The sequence below is a fragment of the Armigeres subalbatus genome, chromosome 2 (genome assembly GCF_024139115.2).
Source record: "Armigeres subalbatus isolate Guangzhou_Male chromosome 2, GZ_Asu_2, whole genome shotgun sequence".
Taxonomy (NCBI): Eukaryota; Metazoa; Arthropoda; class Insecta; order Diptera; family Culicidae; genus Armigeres; species Armigeres subalbatus.
The window spans coordinates 464897064-464920668 of NC_085140.1; the positions used below are offsets into that span (position 1 = coordinate 464897064).

The window sequence follows — 23605 nt, forward strand, 5'->3', positions numbered from 1 at the left end:
TATGGGAAGAAATTGATATAAAAGAGTAGCCATTGCCCAATTTCGGCCTCTTAGTATATCAGGCGTCCGTGTGCTGTGAAGTGGAAGTGAATTGCAGGAAATCAAGTGAACCCCCCCTTTTTCTAGCAGGAGCTAGTGTGAGCTCGGGGAAAAAGTGTTCAGGTAATTCCCAATCCTGTACTATGGAACTTGGAATTAATTCCTTGGTGTCCTTTAGGACCTCTTTTCCTACCTCTCTTTTCCTACGTCTCTTTTCAAACTGCTTTCCGTCCAGCACACGGCTCGGCCCGCGAAGCCTTTTGACTTCCGCACCTAACCGTAAAATATCATGGATCCTTAAAGGAGGACCTCTATCTCGGGCCGCAGGCCCTAACCGCAAGAGATTTACCCTCTCGGCCTTCCAAGGTAGCTAACCCACGGCCGGCTGAACGCGCCTACGAGAGAAGACGCCTGCCCACCATCGTCCAGCAACGCCCGCTGGTCCCGTCGGACGACGATCGTCCGCATAGCCGATCGCATCACTATTCCTGCGAGATTTCTGGCCGCACAGCTGGACAGGAGTCGCTGTGCCGGCTATTCCGGCCCCAACAACCGAAGCAGCAGCGGTATGTACCGGTACCATCGTTAAAACTAGGTCACACTTAACAAATTAACACAAATTTATTACACAGAACAACACGCACACGCCACAATTAGGAAAAATAAATTATATGAGTAAAGTGAAAGTTCCCGGTGTTGGTTTTTGTTTACCGCGAAAAACCCTTGATTACCCAGTAGTTAGCCGACCCTGGGATTGCCGGAGAGTCTCTTGTGTCCTGGTCTGGCCTGGCTATTGATTGTTGACGATTCAGGAAATTCTAGTTTCAAACTGAACAAGAGGGCATATACATTGGTCATGAGTGCCCAATGCGAGAGTGACAGATGAGCGGAGTTAGCCTTCAGTTTTGTGATGTATTTCGCGGGAAGAAGTAATGCTTCCGAGCTGCTGCGGATCGGGCAGTAGCTGGAGATGGATGATTCGGATGAAGCCGTCTCCTCCGAACACGACATTGGCCAAGTCGGTTTGCTGTGACCGGTGTGACGCTCCCGATAGAATGAGCTCGGCCTTTCATGAAAGAGTAAGGTTAAAATCGCGTTTTTTGGTGAAAAGTGCGGTGTATTGGGATTCTCACGCCCAAACGTGATGGGAAGAAAAACTGGTGCATACAGTTGGGGCGACCTCGAGGGCGACTACTCGAAGCTAGGGTTAAAATGAGTGAAAGAAAAAATAGGTTGTGATTCGAAGGTAAACAAAAATGTGTTTACACAGGACGAAGCGTACATCAGTGTGTATGCGCCAAATGTCGCTCATCACAATAAAGTTTGGTACACCCAGGAAAAAATATGTTTATAAAAACAAAAGTGACACGCAGGGGTATAGCAAAAGTCAAAATCACCGTAGCAAACATAAAATACATACCTAAATATGTTTACTCTTTTATTCCTTGACTTACACAGATTTATGACTTAAAAATGATATATTCCTCTGAGTCGTGTAGTGCACGCCAAAAAATACGAGTCGTTTACAGGAGTTAACCCTGTTAAAACTCATGGAGAAGGGTCAACTGAATTAAGCGTGCACAAACCGAAAATGTCAGAATGCCCAAAACTGTCAGAATTTCCAAAAATGTCAAATTCATGTTTACTACGGTGCATCTGTATGGGGTTGACAGCTGCGCTATAGACCAGTGCAAGATGACGTAGGTTGACAGTTCACAGAGCTTGTTTACAGGGACTTAGTCTCTGGAGCAGCTTCCGGAAAAACTGCTTTGCGATTAATTAAGAATATTGATGTCTTTCGTGATTGATTTATGGTAGGATTTGAAGCATATCACAGGAATATTCTGATCAAAATGATTTTGAACGGAAATTATGAGTTTTCATTTTCGATTCAACGATTTTAATTCTGACACCCTGTAAATAAGCTCTGTGAACTGTCAAATAAGTGAGGTTAAGCCAAGATCTTGCATTGGTCTATATCCCTGGTGACACGCATTGAAAAATTAATTTGTTTGGATTCTATCACACTAAAAAAAGTAAAAAGAAAATGCGTTTTGTGACACTGAAAATTGTGAAAAAAAAAATCAGGACAAAAATTCTATTACACTCAAAGAAATGTGAAAGTATTTATACGGTGTTTGTGAAACAGAATGATGCGAATTAAGGTAATTAATTTTTCAATCAAATTATCTTTAAAGAAATTGTCTGATATGGTAAACAATCATCCCCCTGAGAGGGTATCCCTGATAAGCTAATTCCCCGAGAGTGTAAACACGAATTCCCCCGAGAGGGTAAACAATAATTCCCCCGAGAGGGTAAACACTAATTCCCCCGAGAGGGTAAACAATAATTCCCCAGAGAGGGTATCCCTGATAGAGTAAACAATAATTCCCCCGAGATGGTAAACAATCATTCCCTCGAGAGGGTTTTCCTGAGATTGGTAAGCTCACTTTGGCGGCATGTTTGAGATCAGCGGCTGACTTGAATTCAATATTAAGTAATATTGTATAGTATACAGTAATATAGTAAGAACATGTAAACAAAGTGATGCGTGGAAAAAAGTGTTTGATTTAAAGGCAAGATTGATACTTTAGAACCTGGCACGCTCTATTCATGACTGCATGTTCGAGATCAGAGGTTTACTTATATTCATAGTAAACATTGAATTGCCTTGAATATTGTTCATGTTTTTTATCTGATTTCGATGCAAGAGAATGACGTTCTAGAACATGTTAAGCTCTATCTATGATCGCATTTCGATACAGTGTTTATCTTAAGGTCAGTATTACAAAATGTAAACAAAGAGTAGGAAAAAGTAAGCAACGAGTTGCGTAGAATATTGTTAATGATTGTTTTTTGATTTTGATTTTGATTGATGTTCTAGAGCCTGGTAAGTTCTATTCATGACTGCATTCCGAGATCGGTGTTTGTCTTGAGTACAGTTTTAGAAAATGTAAACAAAAAGTAGGAAAAGTAAGCAAAGAGTTGCGTAGAATGTTGTTGATGATTGTTTTCTGGTTTTGATGCAAGATTGATGTTCTAGAGCCTGGTAAGTTCTATCCATGACTGCATTCCGAGATCAGTGTTTGTCTTGAGTTTGGTGTTTGAAAATGTAAACAAAGAGTAGGAAAAAGTAAGTGAAGAGTTGCGTAGAATGTTGTTAATGATTTTTTTTCTGATTTTGAGGCAAGATTGATGTTCTAGAGCCTGGTGAGTTCTATCCATGACTGCATTCCGAGATCAGTGTTTGTCTTTAGTACAGTTTTAGAAAATGTAAACAAACAGTAGGAAAAGGTAAGCAAAGAGTTGCGTAGAATGATTTTTTACTGATTTTGATGCAAAATTGATGTTCTAGAGCCTGGTAAGTTCTATCCATGACTGCATTCCGAGATCAGTGTTTGTCTTGAGTACAGTTTTAGAAAATGTAAACAAAGAGTAGGAAAAAGTAAGCAAAGAGTTGCGTAGAATGTTGTTAATGATTGTTTTCTGGTTTTGATGCAAGATTGATGTTCTAGAGCCTGGTAAGTTCTATCCATGACTGCATTCCGAGATCAGTGTTTGTCTTGAGTTCGGTGTTAGAAAATGTAAACAAAGAGTAGGAAAAAGTAAGCAAAGAGTTGCGTAGAATGTTGTTAATGATTGTTTTCTGATTTTGATGCAAGATTGATGTTCTAGAGCCTGGTAAGTTCTATCCATGACTGCATTCCGAGATCAGTGTTTGTCTTGAGTTCGGTGTTAGAAAATGTAAACAAATAGTAGGAAAAAAGAAAGCAAAGAGTTGCGTAGAATGTTGTTAATGATTGTTTTCTGGTTTGATTGATGTTCTAGAGCCTGGTAAGTTCTATCCATGACTGCATTCCGAGATCAGTGTTTGTCTTGAGTTCGGTGTTAGAAAATGTATACAAATGGTAGGAAAAAAGTAAGCAAAGAGTTGCGTAGAATGTTGTTAATGATTGTTTTCTGGTTTTGATGCAAGATTGATGTTCTAGAGCCTGGTAAGTTCTATCCATGACTGCATTCCGAGATCAGTGTTTGTCTTGAGTTCGGTGTTAGAAAATGTATACAAATAGTAGGAAAAAAGTAAGCAAAGAGTTGCGTAGATTGTTGTTAATGATTGTTTTCTGGTTTTGATGCAAGATTGATGTTCTAGAGCCTGGTAAGTTCTATCCATGACTGCATTCCGAGATCAGTGTTTGTCTTGAGTTCGGTGTTAGAAAATGTAAACAAAGAGTAGAAAAAAAGAAAGCAAAGAGTTGCTTAGAATGTTGTTAATGATTGTTTTCTAATTTTGATGCAAGATTGATGTTCTAGAGCCTGGTAAGTTCTATCCATGACTGCATTCCGAGATCAGTGTTTGTCTTGAGTTCGGTGTTAGAAAATGTAAACAAATAGTAGGAAAAAAGAAAGCAAAGAGTTGCGTAGAATGTTGTTAATGATTGTTTTCTGGTTTTGATGCAAGATTGATGTTCTAGAGCCTGGTAAGTTCTATCCATGACTGCATTCCGAGATCAGTGTTTGTCTTGAGTTCGGTGTTAGAAAATGTATACAAATAGTAGGAAAAAAGTAAGCAAAGAGTTGCGTAGATTGTTGTTAATGATTGTTTTCTGGTTTTGATGCAAGATTGATGTTCTAGAGCCTGGTAAGTTCTATCCATGACTGCATTCCGAGATCAGTGTTTGTCTTGAGTTCGGTGTTAGAAAATTTAAACAAAGAGTAGAAAAAAAGAAAGCAAAGAGTTGCTTAGAATGTTGTTAATGATTGTTTTCTAATTTTGATGCAAGATTGATGTTCTAGAGCCTGGTAAGTTCTATCCATGACTGCATTCCGAGATCAGTGTTTGTCTTGAGTTCGGTGTTAGAAAATGTAAACAAAGAGTAGGAAAAAGTAAGTGAAGAGTTGCGTAGAATGTTGTTAATGATTGTTTTCTGGTTTTGATGCAAGATTGATGTTCTAGAGCCTGGTAAGTTCTATCCATGACTGCATTCCGAGATCAGTGTTTGTCTTGAGTTCGGTGTTAGAAAATGTAAACAAAGAGTAGGAAACAGTAAGTGAAGAGTTGCGTAGAATGTTGTTAATGATTGTTTTCTGGTTTTGATGCAAGATTGATGTTCTAGAGCCTGGTAAGTTCTATCCATGACTGCATTCCGAGATCAGTGTTTGTCTTGAGTTCGGTGTTAGAAAATGTAAACAAAGAGTAGAAAAAAAAAAGCAATGGGTAATGTTTTTAACATAACCGAGAGTAGACGTAGGACTTGTATAAACGTAACGTATTTACAATTAACTTTTAACTTTTGGATCTATGGAGTTTGATGATAGGTTATGATATTGGAAACGACGACTTCCATGCTGTGTAGAATTATTAATTTCTTTATTCGAAACTTCTGGATATAAATGAGTGGAAATAAAACTAACAATAATTTCAATAATTTCTCAGAAAATGAAAACCAAAGTATAAAATAATGTTTATTTAAATATCCTTCTGGAGAATATTTTTTGCGGACTTTTTAAAAACAATTACATGTAATACGGCGAAATTTTCTAATATAAAATGAATACTAACCCTACTGCTGAAGTGCTGATTATGCATCTTTTATTGCTAATGCCTTATGCGAATGAATGAAAGTAATTATTTTAATCAAATTTTTATTTTCATCAGTGTAGTTAATTTTTTTTGCTGGGGAATCAGAACTGTTATAGTATAACCATGTTTTAATGTACGTGTTGGTACCACAACTTAACATATGGTCAGTCATATGCCATGACTCGTACCCATCCCGGTATCATGTGGATTATGAAACCAATCACTTTCCGTGGATGAGCAATCCAAATCTCTCTGGACTAATTTTATTTTTCTTCATCTACCACCGCTGCCATCGCTGCCTCAGTCATCATCGGCCTCTATCCGACCATCATCAATTACAGAATGACAAAAAAGCGCCCTCTTCCTTAATGCATATTCGCAGACCCACCGGCAGTTCTCCCGCTGGCGATTGTATGCTGTGCAGGTAAACACAGCGAACAAACGAATGAAACGAATGTGCGAGTAAAAACACGTCAATACGCGCTGCTGTCAAGAATTGTAATGACACGCACACGGCAGGCACTGCTTCTTTTATACACAAAGAAAATCTTGCGGTGGACTCGAAGGCCCGTGGCATACTGCATTCTGAAGTCTGTATTAGGAATGCACGGGTTGGGTTATATATGAAATTTTTATTGGCTTTGACAAGAATTGAAAATTTCAATTACTTATCGTTGATAATCTTAAGTTTCAATGAAACTGACAAATTGCTGGAGAGTGTCCGAGTCGATTGATATATAAATCTTCAAAATTCATCGAAAAATAAAGGCGCTAGTAACGTTTGAAATCTTCCCTCTCAGCGTAACGCTCTCGATTTCCAAAAATCTAAATGACACCCAGTATAGTAAAGAAAGGCGTAAGTCCTACGTCAAAAGGAAGCAAAGAGTTGCGTAGAATGTTGTTAATGATTGTTTTCTGGTTTTGATGCAAGATTGATGTTCTAGAGCCTGGTAAGTTCTATCCATGACTGCATTCCGAGATCAGTGTTTGTCTTGAGTACAGTTTTAGAAAATGTAAACAAAGAGTAGGAAAAAGTAAGCAAAGAGTTGCGTAGAATGTTGTTAATGATTGTTTTCTGGTTTTGATGCAAGATTGATGTTCTAGAGCCTGGTAAGTTCTATCCATGACTGCATTCCGAGATCAGTGTTTGTCTTGAGTTCGGTGTTAGAAAATGTAAACAAAGAGTAGAGAAAAAATAAGCAAAGAGTTGCGTAGAATGATGTTAATGATTGTTTTCTGGTTTTGATGCAAGATTGATGTTCTAGAGCCTGGTAAGTTCTATCCATGACTGCATTCCGAGATCAGTGTTTGTCTTGAGTTCGGTGTTAGAAAATGTATACAAATAGTAGGAAAAAAGTAAGCAAAGAGTTGCGTAGATTGTTGTTAATGATTGTTTTCTGGTTTTGATGCAAGATTGATGTTCTAGAGCCTGGTAAGTTCTATCCATGACTGCATTCCGAGATCAGTGTTTGTCTTGAGTTCGGTGTTAGAAAATGTAAACAAAGAGTAGGAAAAAAGTAAGCAAAGAGTTGCGTAGATTGTTGTTAATGATTGATTTCTGGTTTTGATGCAAGATTGATGTTCTAGAGCCTGGTAAGTTCTATCCATGACTGCATTCCGAGATCAGTGTTTGTCTTGAGTTCGGTGTTAGAAAATGTAAACAAAGAGTAGAAAAAAAGAAAGCAAAGAGTTGCTTAGAATGTTGTTAATGATTGTTTTCTAATTTTGATGCAAGATTGATATTCTAGAGCCTGGTAAGTTCTATCCATGACTGCATTCCGAGATCAGTGTTTATCTTGAGTTCGGTGTTAGAAAATGTAAACAAAGAGTAGAAAAAAAGTAAGCAAAGAGTTGCGTAGAATGTTGTTAATGATTGTTTTCTGGTTTTGATGCAAGATTGATGTTCTAGAGCCTGGTAAGTTCTATCCATGACTGCATTCCGAGATCAGTGTTTGTCTTGAGTACAGTTTTAGAAGATGTAAACAAAGAGTAGAAAAAAAGAAAGTAAAGAGTTGCGTAGAATGTTGTTAATGATTGTTTTTTGGTTTTGATGCAAGATTGATATTCTAGAGCCTGGTAAGTTCTATCCATGACTGCATTCCGAGATCAGTGTTTATCTTGAGTACAGTTTTAGAAAATGTAAACAAAGAGTAGGGAAAAGTAAGCAAAGAGTTCCGTAGAATGTTGTTAATGATTGTTTTTTGGTTTTGATGCAAGATTGATATTCTAAAGCCTAGTAAGTTCTATCCATGACTGCATTCCGAGATCAGTGTTTATCTTGAGTACAGTTTTAGAAAATGTAAACAAAGAGTAGGAAAAAGTAAGCAAAGAGTTGCGTAGAATGTTGTTAATGATTGTTTTCTGGTTTCGATGCAAGATTGATGTTCTAGAGCCTGGTAAGTTCTATCCATGACTGCATTCCGAGATCAGTGTTTGTCTTGAGTTCGGTGTAAGAAAATGTAAATAAAGAGTAGAAAAAAAGTAAGCAAAGAGTTGCGCAGAATGTTGTTAATGATTGTTTTCTGGTTTTGATGCAAGATTGATGTTCTAGAGCCTGGTAAGTTCTATCCATGACTGCATTCCGAGATCAGTGTTTGTCTCGAGTTCGGTGTTAGAAAATGTAAACAAAGAGTAGAAAAAAATAAAGCAAAGAGTTGCGTAGAATGTTGTTAATGATTGTTTTCTGATTTTGATGCAAGATTGATGTTCTAGAGCCTGGTAAGGCTGTGAACCATTCCACCGATTCGTTTAACTTTTTAGTTAAAATTTGACATTCCGATGGTTATTTTTCAATCGTGGTTAAAATTTTACTCCGAAGCCGACCCATTTGAGTTTTGACAGATTGATTGTTATTTGGAACGAAATGGATTTGGCGCCAATTTTCTCGCGAACAAAGTTTAACTATCGAACTGTCAAATCTAACCATGCTCCGGAGCAGGGTTATTTTTAACCACGGCGAAATAACCATCGAACTGTCAAATTTTAACTAAAAATTAAACGAAACCGTGGAATGGTTCACAGCCTAAGTTCTATCCATGACTGCATTCCGAGATCAGTGTTTGACTTGAGTTCAGTGTTAGAAAATGTAAACAAAGAGTAGGAAAAAGTAAGTGAAGAGTTGCGTAGAATGTTGTTAATGATTGTTTTCTGGCAAGATTGATGTTCTAGAGCCTGGTAAATTCTATCCATGACTGCATTCCGAGATCAGTGTTTGTCTTGAGTACAGTTTTAGAAGATGTAAACAAAGAGTTGGAAAAAGTAAGCAAAGAGTGGCGTAGAATGTTGATATCATTTTTTTTCTGATTATGATGCAAGATTGATGTTCTAAAGCCTGGTAAGCTCTATCCATGACTACATTCGGAGATCAGTGTTTGTCTTGAGTTCAGTGTTGGAAAATGGTAACAATCAGTAAGTACAAGTAAACGAAAAGTTGCGTAGAATGTTGTTAATGGTTTGGTTGGAGATTTGATTTACGTGTTTGTGTGTGATTTGAAATTTTAAATTGCAGGTTAGTTTTGGAAGCATGATTTGAACACTTTATATGGAGATCGGTTTGAAACTATATAAAACTTATGTGGAATTAGTGAACACTCATAGTTGAACCGAAAAAAAAACTGTGTGAGTTTATTTGTTAATTTTTTTTAATTTATTGTGAATCTCATGAATGTCATAGTTCTCCGTTCGGTCGAAAGGTTAAAGCTCACACTGAAGAAAAAACTCACTATAAAACAGCAACTTGAATTAAATAGTAGAACAAAATAATGATAATAAAACTGTAATAGCCTATTCAGATTGGGCTATTTATGACTTTGTTAAGTGAGAGGGTATCCAATTATTACGAGGTGTTCAGACTGCAGCAAGATAATATATCTTGACGTTTCCATGTTTCCTCATTTGCACGCTAATACAGGGTTGAATTCAAGGAGAGTTTTAAAATTTAATTTGCGAAATCAAGCATTTGTGAGGCGACAATCGAACATTTTTTTCTGAACAAAGTTTCTACGAAAAAAAATATATGAAAAGGGATTTTCGAAGAATATTTGAAGCTCTCATTAAGGATAATGAGCGAAGCTACATTCATTAGTTGGATGCGCCGTTCTTCGGGGAATCAGACTATTCCTCAATTTATTTTTAAGTTTAAAAAGTATTTTGATTCTGTACTATGATCGAACGGAGATTTGATAGAAAATATAGATACTTTTGGGAATTCTCACAAATAAATAAAAAAAAGGACGATTGGACCAATTTTCAAGAATATTATCGAACTAAAATGTATTTCCACCAGTATCTCCATGTATGAAGGGCAACTCAGCCATTTTTTTTTTCAAAAATGGAAACTGAACCATTGCGTTCTACTCGACAATCAATGATACAGCTCCTAACAAAATCGAATCGTGTGAATGTGATATAATTTAAACTGGATTTTGGATAAATTAATGCATTACCAATCCATGTTTTATTTAAGGTTATTCTACTTTATATATACATCCCATTCAAATCGTACAGTTGTCCCACGTGAAAATGTTGAAATCCAAAGTATATTAAGCCATTCAAGGAGCAGAATTGAAACAATTTATGAAATCATGTTTATTCATCAAATATATTCGTTTTACAACCATTCCTACGTTTTAATTGTCTTCCGCATTGGCTCTTGAATTTTGAAAATTTATTCGATTTTTCTATTTAATCTAGGTTTAAGTTAAATACTTCATGTTAATTCTAGAGAGCATCTGTTTTTAAACAATTCATGTTGAATAAGTGGAGAATAAATAATTATCATCATTATTTTCATCATATAAAATGCTTTCCACAAAACCATCACAATCCGAGTTATTCTTCAGCGCTCAGAAGATTTCCATCTAACATGCATTCGACCCAGCTGCGACAGAAAGAGCATGACTATCAACTACGAAACGAAATGAAAACAGAGAATTTTCTCTCTGGCAAAGAGAGCGTGACGCTTGTCAGTTTTGTTTTGTTGAATTTCTCCCTGCATCCCAGTTAGAACGAAAACTCTCTCGTAATAATTGTTCGTAATAAATTCTTCATGACTCTTTTTAGCGGGTATCTTTGACAGCGCAAAATGTATGGAATATTACGTAAATAATGACATCATAAAGCGATCATACCCTGAAACGCCAATTATTATGTCATTAATGGCGTAATTTGAATAGGCTATAAGAGAGTAGAACCGGCGGTAGATGTAGGGATTGAGACGGGTATTATAAAATAAATATAAACTGAACAAGAGGGCATATACATTGGACATGAGTGCCCAATGCGAGAGTGACAGATGAGCGGAGTTAGCCTTCAGTTTTGTGATGTATTTCGCGGGAAGAAGTAATGCTTTCGAGCTGCTGCGGATCGGGCAGCAGCTGGAGATGGCTGATTCGGATGAAGCCGTCTCCTCCGAACACGACAGGGAGATGCTATGGAAACATTTTTGTAGTCACTACCGACAAATTGTCCCTACACTAATAAAGCACTTTGGAGGGATAATTCACAAAAACTTTAACACACACGATGTTCAACGAACACGTAATAGCAAAAATAACTATAAATAACGAATTAAAACAAAGAGTTGAAACATAAAAACATTAAAAAATCGCATTGATATCAAACACGACGGTAAATAAGCAGTGATACCAGTTGCCTATGGCACACAGAGAAAAAAAAAGTTGGGATTCCAACAATGTTCTAATTTTATTTCAACAATATGAGAAAATTGGTATTTTTGACAGCTAAACCTTTTCATTCAAATAAAAAATTTATTGATTTGAAAGTATTTGTTTCGTTCAAAATTCTTATTTTCACAGTCAAAATTTTCAGAACAATAATTTCAAAACAATCAAGCAAACCTAAACTTATCACAATTTTGGCAACACTGGCAAGTAGAAGTATAATGTAACTGGCAGTCAACGACTGTCTGTCAGTAACAATTGCGGGAAAACGGCAGTGGAAAATTTCTTGACTGGAACAGGTAATCAATTTATTTTAATAATATATGTTTAAAGCTTAATATAAGTATTATGTTTTAGTCTCTGATTCGTTGGCGAGAAGTAAAGGCACAGTTTAAAATGGCCACTAATTGGACCGTTCGTTCACTTTAACCAAATTGCCGAGCAAATTGCAATGCCGTACGGTCGGCCGAAAGGCACTGGACCACACACGGATTGATTCAGAAACGCCCATAAATTGGAACCACCTCAACGATTCCCACAACTATGACGACGCTGGTAAATATGGTGGCCACGGAATTGGCAAAGGTGGCGGCTGCCACTTCTGGAATGATAGCCCGGCGAAAACTCCCGTCACCGTGTACGCTTCAATGTGGCAGCAGAATTGGCAATCAGTTAAATCCTTTTCGCAGAATATCAACGTTGTTTGTTAAAATAGTGGAAATACGGGCAAAATCAGAATTTGTATATATGAAGAAATAAAGACAAAACATTCTATTTAAATACAAATCAAATTGATTTAATTATATGCATGATTTTATTTTGGCAAAATTAAATTGAAAAACCACATATGAAAATGAAAGTAAACATGACTTGTTGTTTTGAAAGTATCACTAGTTGATTTTAATGTAAAACACACATGTCGTTTTGAGAGGAAAATGTTGTTTTGAAAGATTTGACGCTTATCAATGTTCTTGCGAAATGACAAATTTTGCATTGGTAGATTTAACAATCCTATACTTTCTACTGAAAATCACTAACTAATTTTCTTAGTTTTACCAACGTTTTTTTACCTGTCATAAGACGAGTTTAAACAATCCCATTGAATTCCACCACTTAATTGTATCTTGACAGATACGTATTTCGACCTCAACAGTAAGGCCGTCTTCAGTGTCTCGTACTTGACTCGAGTCAAGACCTGTTGATTATATGACCTGACTCGAGTCAAGTACGAGACACTGAAGACGGCCTTACTGTTGAGGTCGAAATACGTATCTGTCAAGATACAATTAAGTGGTGGAATTCAATGGGATTGTTTAAACTCGTCTTATGACAGGTGAAAACATTCCACTAAAAAGCTCAAAATAATTTTCTTAACGTTTTTTTACTTTTACCAACGATTTTTTTTTTGTGTGCATATACTCAATCCAGTTGAAACCCGAAATTGGGTGCTAGGGGGCGTTGGGTACGTTAAGGTGATTATAGAATGAAGTCCGTGGTGAATTTCAAATTCACCACACGTTTATCTACATACATTTCCAAAACCCCAAATCTGGCGTAATAGTTTTCGTACAGTGCCGAAACTCAAATCATGATTGTTCAGCATAACTATGCAAACGATCTTCCATTATTTCAGCCCTATACGCGTTATGGTTTTTTCATCTCGTGCTCTTGAAAAAAATATTGGAAAAGCACGTGGTTTACAAAATGGCCGATTTCTGGCTTCATTCTATAATCACCTTAAACCAAATTCGGAAGTGGTGCGCTGAAAAGCGCTTCGCGATATGAAAACAGCGCACCACTTCCGAGTTTAGGTTTAATATACGGATTGTGAGAAAAATCCAACTTCGCTATCCCCCAATTCCGGATAATATAGACACTATAGGTTCCATAGACGAGCGCAGGCACGGTTGGGTCATTTCGATTAAGTGTGTTTTTCCACTTTTTCACAGTGTACCACGCGAATTTGACGTCACACGCTCCGTTGCATGGATTGCAATCGTGACGTCATGCTCGTTTGGCTACACTAACTGACAGTTCGTTTGGCTACACTCGCCTTCGCCTCAGCTCGTCTATGGAACCTATAGTGTCTATACTGGATAAGAGAAACGCGGATAGAAAATATCTGAGACGAGACCTGCAAAAACGCTGCTTCTTTTCTCTTGTTTTGACACTTATTCTTCTTTTCATCACAGTTGACCATCGAGTTTCAACTGTTTACTTGACTGTTTCACCTAAGCCCCAGGTGGACCCTTCTGAGCACAATAAAAGTGTATCCAATTCACGAAATAGTTAATTCATTTTCATAAGGATTTTTATACCGGGAACAAAACACAGCTTTATTACTGATTATTAACAAGCTAAACGGAAGGTTTGGAATACTCGTTAAAGTAAAAAAGTCTTGATAAAACAAAAATGATGTGGAATATTTTATTTGGGATACCAATACTTTCACTCAAAAAGTTGCTGGTTGCACCTGACAGTTCGTGACAGCAGTTGACTGGCAGCAGCTGAAGTTACATTTTTTCCTCTTTGCAGGTCTCGTCTCAGGAAAATATGACTCTGCCAACACTGCAGTCAATCTTCTTTATCAAAGACCAAAAGATGAAAGAAAGAAATGGTTTATGTAGATAAAATCTCACAATCCGCTGTTTAATGTGTCCACGTCACATAACAATAGAATCCAATAAACAATGCAATTTTATTTCATATTTTATTGCAACCTAATGTAAAATTCATTAAAATTTGTTTATTCAAAATGGTATAAAATCGAATTTAGCCGTTTACAGTATTTGAGCCAACATATTGGCTGCTAGACAGGTCTCCCGCTCGATTGACTGCTGTTTTTTGACGGTTCGATTGGCGGCACATACCTATCCGCGTTTCTCTTATTCAGGCCTCTATATAACACTATGGTCCAATGCACCGAGTTCATCATTGCCGTTTGAGCGGTGCGCTGTTTACTAAGAATGAATACTTTTTCATTCATCGAGTTCATGCAAGTGTTCCCCATAAAAAATTTGACAGCTCCGAAATTTTGCGATCACCCGACGAAATCGGGTGACAACCAAATCGACCTATTTTCATACCGACGAAGTCGAATGTCGTAGACTACTTATTTTCGTCGCCAGATTTGTTGAACAATTTAATTGTTGCCGATTTCATCGGTAAAATAATCGATTGATTGTATATTTGTTGCTTATTTTGATTGCCTGATTAATATGCAGACGAAATCGGGTCCCTGTGTTTATAAATATAAATTGAAGCAAGTGAGTATTTGATATTTAATTAATTAAATGCGAATTATATGTGAGTTTTTACAGTCCGAAGCACATCCCAGAACACGTCGGAAGACTAATTCTATGTGATAAACAGTTAATCAAGGTAAGTTTTCCAATTTAGTGAGATTTTAACAGTTGTGTAGATTACTGGATCACAGAGCAAATTCTATTAAGTTTGGAAATGATTTTTTAGACACTCTAGTAGAATGTGAGGGGCCCTCCTTAGCCGTGCGGTAAGATGCGCGGCTACAAAGCAAGACCATGCTGAGGGTGGCTGGGTTCGATTCCCGGTGCCGGTCTAGACAATTTTCGGATTGGAAATTGTCTCGACTTCCCTGGGCATAAAAGTATCATCGTGTTAGCATCATGATATACGAATGCAGAAATGGTAACTTGGCTTAGAAACCTCGCCGTTAATAACTGTGGAAGTGCTGAATGAACACAAAGCTGCGAGGCGGCAATGTCCCAGTGGGGGATGTAATGCCAATGAAGAAGAAGAAGTAGAATGTGACTATTTCAGCTTAATCCGGTAACTTAAGTAGACTGACTTTCTTTGTTTTAATAAAAATACATGGAGAGAAAAATCCGGAGGAAAATTTTCCCCTGGTTTGAGGCTGCAGATGATCAGTCACAGTTTAGAACTGAAAAGTATGACAATTTTCCCTGTAACGGGATGTTGGGATGTTTGATTATCCGTACCATCATTTCGTGCATCTCATTCTAGAAAAAACATCCAACTATCTGAAAAGTGAATACTAAAGATTATTTTCCAAATTGTCACAAAATAGAATGAAGATTCAGTTCATAAAGGTAGCATCATACATATTAGTAAAATTTTCCGTCGGTCTTTGATCTCATGTATTTTAAACGTGGTTATATGGTTGGTATTCTGTGCTGTCAATCAAATTGATACATGGGGGCGTACTAAATTCTCGAGGTGTTAAACTATCTTAGGCCAGACTGAGAACCGAACAGTAATCACTTTCTTGAAAGATTCAGTATTTTCTTTCTCTTGCAGAATTATGCAGTTTGAGACGATTCCAAAGGATAACAAAGTGTTTGTGCACCAGGCCCTGTTCCCACCAATATCTACAGAAGTATGGGCATTCCTCAAATAATCGCCCATGCCACCCGATTAAACACCCTATTTGATCGGATTGGATTGTTTTGCACACCGATCAATCTATAGATTTAGTCAGATCCACTCAATGGTAACATTTAATAAACCGATTTAACACCCTGTTTGGTCTGATTTCATTATTTTGCTTATCAATTAATCAATAGATTTAGTCTAAACTGCTTCCTAATAAAATTCAATGAATCGATTAAACGCCCTACTTCGTCTAATTTTATTATTTTACCCATCGATCAATCTGTAGATTTAGTCTAATCTGCTACATAATGAAATTTAATAAATCGATTAAACATCCTATCAATATCAATCAACATCAACATCATATCAACATCAATATTTTCCACACCGATCAATCTATAGATTAGATCTGATTTGCTCAATAATAATTTTTAATAACTAGATTAATCATTCTATTTCCTCTGGTTTCATCACACACCATTCAATACGAAATTGACCTATCATTCATTCGATTTTATCGATGTTGGTCTACCGATTTCGTTTGGCGTCGCGTCGGCTGCCTACCCTGTAAAAGTCCCATAAGGCTCGGTGAAACAATCTATAAATTCGTCGGGTCCTGCATAGGTCGATCGTACCGACGTGAACCGATTTAGTCGGGGGGAAAGTCGGGAGGATTTTTTATGGGGTTCATTTTTAGTAAACAGCGCCCGTCTCAAACGTCATTGTGTTCATTCGGTGCATTGGACCATAGGGCATAGAGGCTTAGGGGCCTTTCTAAAATTACGTAACGCTGTAGGAGGAGGGAGGGGATCAGGCCGAGCGTTACGATTCATACAAAAAAAATAAACCTTCTAGACAAAAAGTGTTACGAGGGGGAGGGTGGGGGTCTAAAATTATCAAATTTAGCGTTACGTTATTTGTGAAAGAACCCATTATATAAACGTGATGAGCTTATTTGTAAATATAAGAAAATCACGATAATAAAGCTTTAAAAAAACCCATTATATAAAAAGTTCGTTTTCGGAGTGAAATGATAGTCTTTCGGTACAACTTGGTTGTACGAGAAAGGCAAAAAATATGGCAAAGTCAGAAAGATTGAAGTTAGAAAACCTCCGATAATAATAGAGCAAAACCTCACAAAGCCGCTTTTTACCTCATATCAAGGAAAAATACGGGCGGTGTATAAAAGTAGCACATTGTAGCAGAGCTCAGGACACTGCAAATTTTATTCTTTAGCCAAAGCAGATGCTGATACTTCGTCAACTGAAACTTAAGACTTGGCGAACGTTTTGAAAAAAAGTTTTTCGAACGCTTTTCAAACTGAATAGAACACTTTCTCAGACTTTTCGACAAGTCTTATTATTTATTGTTCTCAAATTGAGGTCATGTTTTACGACTAAATGTTAGTAAAAACTTTATTTTCTAATGATAATTTTTTAAAGAAAATTCAAATTTTCACCAATTTTTGCTAATTTATCTCTCGCGCTTAGTTTCATAGGGGCGTAACTGTATTGATCGATGATTGATAAAGGATGATTGTATCTTGCACCAGAATCAATAATCACAGTTGTAGCTTTTGAAACAATTGAGCTATTAACAAAATATAAAATCGATTAAGAGAAATCGATCAATACAGTTACGCCCCTATGAAACTAAGCGCGAGTCTGTATTTCAGATTGATTTTATTTTATAATATTTCTTTAGTGTCAAGTCTTTTGTTGAGCTAGATAGTTTATTAAGAGTTATTTAGTTATTTAGAGTGATGCAGGCATAATAGAGGTGAAATTAAGGGGTGCTAATTTTGCCCCGGGTGACAATCATACCCCGCCCCCCTTTGTGAGAAAATTCTCGATGATGTAAACAATGTGCATTGTAGAAAATATCATTGGCAATTTAATAGCTAAGAGAATGAAGTAACACGTATTATTGAAAACTATTCGTGAAAACTATTCGAGATTTTTTATACTTACAGCAAAATTAGGAATACCGGAAATACCGGTATTTTTCCTAATACTGGTAATTTCGGTACTCAAAATTGGCCGGTAATACCGGTACTACCGGTTAGACCTCCCTAATCGTCTTCAGTGATGGATACTTGAATCGTTTACTAGGTGGATTATTCTTCCTTTTTCGGCAGTCAAAACACACGTCATTATTATCAAATTTATTGATTACTTTATAACATCAATAGGCAAATTTACGCAAAACAGAAACTTCATATGTTTATTTTCGGTATAAAATTAAATGCAATAATACTTTGGAACCTGTAATTAGCCTGTTCTGTTGATTCGTTTACTTTTCTCATAGAGCTGGTAATATTCTGCAGAATAACCTGAAAAGAAAATGTCTAGATTATTAAATAATTAATTAAAACCCTGATTGACCCACGTAGCGGTGTTTGTGCCTTTCTCGTACATCAGATATACTAATTTTTTTAAACTTTATTGATGTGTTTTTTTTAATTCTAGGATTAAGTTCAACACAGCATAAACAAATTTGGTGAGAATTTCTTGGCGTGTTTTTGCCTTTCTCGTACAACAAAGTTGTATCGAAAGGCTATCATTCCACTCTGAAAACGTACTTTTTACAGGAACATCTGATAGTGGTCGGATGTGGCCATTTTTCCAGCACTTTCACACAAACTTGTGAACACTTTTGAACTACTGTTCATTCCAACGTCTATCTCGAAACTGAATCCTTACAAGATTCGCTCAGCCGGAGCTGTACTTCAATCTCAATTTTAGATTTGAGATATTTCTCCCAATGCGAGCTATGAAACATTTCAGCGGAGAGTCTCTCTCACTCTCAAAACTAATGTACGAGCCAATCAGAAGTTTCGTTAAACTTTATATCGCTTGCTAAAAACACACTGTATGGTAATGATTATTTTAAGCTTAATGTTTACCCTCTTTCAAATTTCTGACTATATACTTTGAATACCTACAATAGTAAAGTTTATTATACCATTCGACTCAGTTTGAGGTGATGTCTGTGTGTGTATGTATGTGTAACCTGTATGTCTGTGTGTCCTGTGTGTCTGTATGGTCACTTTTTCAACCTCAAAAACTCACACGATTTTCATGTAGGGGGAATGACGGCTTTGGCAGGATTTGTTCTATTATTGTCAGGGGGTTTTCTATGACTGATTATGCTCAAGTTTGGACTAAACATTCTTTGCATATCAAAGAATATTGTGGCCAAATTTCATAAAATTCGGTCGACAAAAACCCCCTTGCCAATAATAGAACAAAACCTGCCAAAGCCGTCTTTTCCCCTACTTAGACTTAACTGATTTTATCGCAACAAGTTGCATTTCGCAGAGCCACTCTTCTTATTACATGCTATTTAATTTGATCAAGATTGATCAATGCGTTCGCAGCTGACAAGGAAAATGGTTTAGGCAGTTTTCCATTTTTTCCATATAATCGGGACTACGAGCATTGAGCAGCTACCATGGGTTTCATTTATGCTTCAACATGTTGTTTGTTTTGGGTGGTGTGTGGTATGATGGGCGGTGTGGAGTTATGGTGTAGTTTGGGTGATTTCAAGGGCAAATTTGAATATAACTTTCGTTTTATACATCTTCTTACTTCCATATTATATTATGTAGGTATACGGTTTTGTTTGTCCTCTATTTATGTTTAGGATTCGTTCAAAATTGTCGAAGTCGAAATCCGAAGTCGTACAAAAATGGCATCGGGGCCAATCTTAATGTATTTGACGTCATATTTAAATCGGAAAAAAAAATCGTCGAAAAAAATCACAAAAATAAGAAACAAGCCAAATTCCTTTTCAATACTTTGTTTTTGATCGGATGGATATAGGAGCAATGGAATGAAGTGCCGAACCGTTCTCCTATATTGGATTTATCATTTATGAAAACTCATATGTGAATATGTACGTTATGTGGAAGATATTGATTTGGAAAATGTATTGGAGGTAACCACTTTCCCTTCGATGGGACTCGAACCCTTGACCCTACAGTGCGCTAGACTGGCGCTTTAACCAACTAAGCTACGAAGGACCTCCGCACTATGGGGCGGCTCCATACAAAGTGGCGGCCAAAAATATTTTTTTGGTTTTTCCGCATTATTTTATAGTATTCTAGTAAGATTAGCATATAATTAATCAGTTTAGCTCGAACAAGCAAGCGTGACGGTCGTTTAGTTACCTACGAGTGCTTTTAGAGCTGTTTATTTCGTTGGAAAAAATCGAGTTATTGCCTTGATATTTGGTGGACTGGTTCTCAGTGCGGTTTAGGCCCATACCAAATCGTGAGCCGATCCGACCACAGATTCCGGAGATACGGTGGTGTTTCGTTTCTCATCGGCCATCCAGGCCGGTTCTTACCCTCGCAGAGAGGCGAAATTTAACCGTGGCTGTACCCTCCCCGTGCGGTGGGGAGGTCCCGGAAAACTTTCGAGTGCGCGAAGGGGATCGTCAAGAAGGGCTGGACAGTGCGTCCCGTCCAGCTAGTGTGACTATAAGGTGGTAAAAAAAGGGGTGAAGTTCGGGTGTTTTAGCCTTTTCACCCACAAGTGCAGACGCACCGAAAAGTTTTGATTTTCGATACACTTTAATTGCTTCTAAAGTGCACTCCCGGCGGGAAGGCACACACGCGACCTCGTGTGAACTCGTGTTGTTGTGTTGCTTTTTTCTGCCCAGTGACGCGGTTTGCAGCCGCTGGGCCGGGAAAGAAGCAGTGGAGGCGCACAGTGGTCTTCCTCGTGTGGTCAGGTGGAGACGCACGGTGGTGGAGACGCATAGTCGTTGCTTCGGGTGTAAGCGTTAAGGGTGAAAACCACCCCATCGGTGCGCGGTGGAGACGCACAGTCGCTAGTGCGGCTCACTAGTGACTTGCGCGAAGGGAGTGTTACGAACCATCTAGTAAGCCTGGTCGTCATAGTAACTTGCGCGGTGGTAGTGTGACGAACATTTCTGCTGGAGGCGTAGTGACTTCAACGATAGGAGTGATTTAACGTTTTTCAAAAGGCCGGCGAACCCAAACAGTGACTTGGGTGGCGGTAGTGAGACTAACTTCTAACCGAACAAACCGCGAGTGTTTTTCTCGATTTTTTTCACGAAACGAATCCCGCCCGTGCCGGTTGGCGGTGCGCGCGCGGGACCTCGGAGATGGCCACGAGCCTCTCCTTCGGCCTAGGGGACCCAGGGGGCCCCAATAATGGCACAGTAAACAACCGCCAAGACGGCCAGTTTACCGGTCGTAGGCTACCATCTTGGTTGGACCCGATGGACACATCCGGCCCACTGCAAAACCTTCGGTTGCAAGGAGTAAACAAGCCACTGCGAATCCGTTCCTGATCCGCCACTCCGTTGAGGCCTTCCTCGGAGGAACCATCGACGGCGCATCGAAGGAGAACCGTGGCGCCTCTTACGTCCTGAAAGTGCGCAGCAAGGCTCAATTTGATCGGCTACTACAAATGAGCAAACTCAGTGACGAAACCCCGGTATCCGTAATCGAGCACCCGCACCTGAACACCGTCCGATGTGTCGTCTCATGCATCGACGCGATCGATCTCCCGGACGAATACATCCTTCGTGAACTCCAAGACCAGGGCGTCAAGGAGATTCACAGGATTAAACGGCGAAACCCCGAAGGTAAGTTGGAGAACACTCCAACGATTGTGCTTACCATTACAGGCACAGTGATCCCCCAGCACGTCCATTTCGGATGGACCCGATGCCACACGGAATTATTATCCGAATCCGATGCGGTGCTATCAGTGCTGGGACTTTGGGCACACGGCAAAGAGGTGCCCCAGCGTGGAGCAAATCTGTGGCAACTGCTCTAAGCACCACCCGATAGATGCAGCCATGGCTACTGACGACGACGCAAGACCCAACCGTCCACCATGCAAGGAACAGCAGTTTTGCAAATTCTGCAAGAACAGCTCACACCCTACGTCGAGCCAGAAATGCCCAGTTTACCTCAAGGAGGTCGAGGTAAATCGCTTGAAGGTCGACCAAGGCATACCGTACCCGCAAGCCCGCAGGGAGATCGAACTGCGTTGCGCTTCCGGCCAAACGGGATCATTTGCCAAGGTCACAGGCCCCAGCACAATCAGTCAAAGCAAGGACCAGGAGATCGCAGACCTGCGGAAAATGGTCAAGGACCTGCAAGCTGCCAAGAACAACCAGACATCGGCAGTTGGCAACCGCATGGAGGCCATCAAACAAAATGGCACGATTGAAGACCTGATTCGCAAAGTGTCGGAGCTGACGCAAACCATTGGTAAGCTGCAAGCTAACCTCGATGTGAAGGACAAGGTCATCGAGAAGCTGCGCACCATGGTCCAAAACAGCTACGGCAAGGACACCAGAAAGACCAAGCAAACCAGCAAAACAAGCTCAAGCAAGGCGAACGCGACAACCACTCCAAACATTTACGATATCTTCAGTGATAGCGAAGAAATGGAAGTCGCACCAACACAAACTCCCAAGAGCGATCGTGTTCCGAGAGACTCCAGTGAGAGCGGTAGCTCCTCAACCAGAGCTCCACGGACAAAGCGTGTGACAAGTAGATTAGCCAAGTAAGTAGTTTAATAGGCTCTGTTTGCCTCTATTGGATCTAAAAGTTTTTCGCCTACCCCAACCCTCTCCCACCCTTTTCAATCCCTACTTTAATATAAAAACCTCCCACAATGATGTGCAAGCCGAGCCTCCCAGACGAGTACCAGTTACTCAAACTACACCAACTACTACCCTACCACCACACGACTACAACACGACCAACAGCCAAGCCATACGAAACACCCAAACAGCAGACGGGCATCCGAGTAGCCGGGGCCCCGCCAGTGCGGACGCTACACCCCTACCGGAACTGGCGGACAACCTCCGGCGCTCGGACGCTGACCCTGCCAGCCTAGACCAACCAAGCTCAGCGAGGGATGCAAGCGAACAGCAGACAACATATTTGGGTCGCAACACTCTGCCCCAACGGACAACGTGGGATTCAAGCAAAATCAAGCGCAAAGCCCAAGTGCCGCTACAGCGGACGAAGTGCAAGCATTTCCCCCAATGGGAGCCGACATTACCACCGCCGAACTCTACGACGAGCTGCATCGGAAAAGATACGGCCCCTACGCCGTTATCCTGCCCGGACCCTCACACGTGAGTACCGCCACCACAACCAACCACGGCGAGGGACCTGCCTCCGGAAGAGCTCTGGGGGGGAGCACATCTCCGCCACAATCCTGGTTCATCACCACCTTTTTTCCGTCGCCTCCCCAATCTCTGCCGGTTGTGGGTTCCGGACCTGCAGCCCCAGAAAGTGCCGCCACAGCGGACCAAATGCAAACCTTTCCCCCACTGGGAGCCGGCATTACCACCTCCGAATTCTACTACGAGCTGCATCGGAAAAGATACGGCCCCAACGCCGTTAACCTGCCCGGACCCTCACACGAGAGCACCGTCACTACAACCAATTACGGCGAGGGACCCGCCTTTGGAAGAGCTCTGGGGGGGAGCACACCGCCATCACAATCCTGGTCCAACACCACCTTTTTTCCGTCGCCTCCCCCATCTCTGCCGGTTGTGGGTTCCGGACCTGCAACCCCAGGAATAACCCTAGCACTCCAGTAGAACATCAATGGATTCCACAACAACTTGTGCGACCTGGAGCTGCTGGTGTCGAGTTCGAACCCGGTAGCCATAGCGTTACAGGAGATCCATCGAACCACACCCGCTGTTATGAACCGATCACTGGGAAGCAGGTATAAGTGGTTCACCAAAGTGGAAAACAACGTGTACCGATCTGCCGCAGTAGGAGTACTCCAGGAAATCCCCGCCACGGAAATCCTCATCGATGCCGACTTCCCCATTGTCGCTGTGAGGATCGAAAGGCCAACCCCGATAACCATCGTGTCGATCTACATCCCCAGCGGCAAGTTCCCGAACCTAAAGAACAAACTGG

The 23605-nt window shown here is 39.7% G+C and overlaps 1 long non-coding RNA gene across 1 annotated transcript; it reads left to right on the forward strand.

The window, feature by feature from the left end:
- Positions 1–14416: 14416 nt before the first annotated feature.
- LOC134218383 (uncharacterized) lies at positions 14417–15898 on the forward strand. Its single transcript, XR_009981341.1, has 3 exons — positions 14417–14567; positions 14622–14682; positions 15598–15898. It is a non-coding gene; the product is annotated as an uncharacterized LOC134218383 (long non-coding RNA).
- The last annotated feature ends 7707 nt before the right edge of the window (positions 15899–23605 follow it).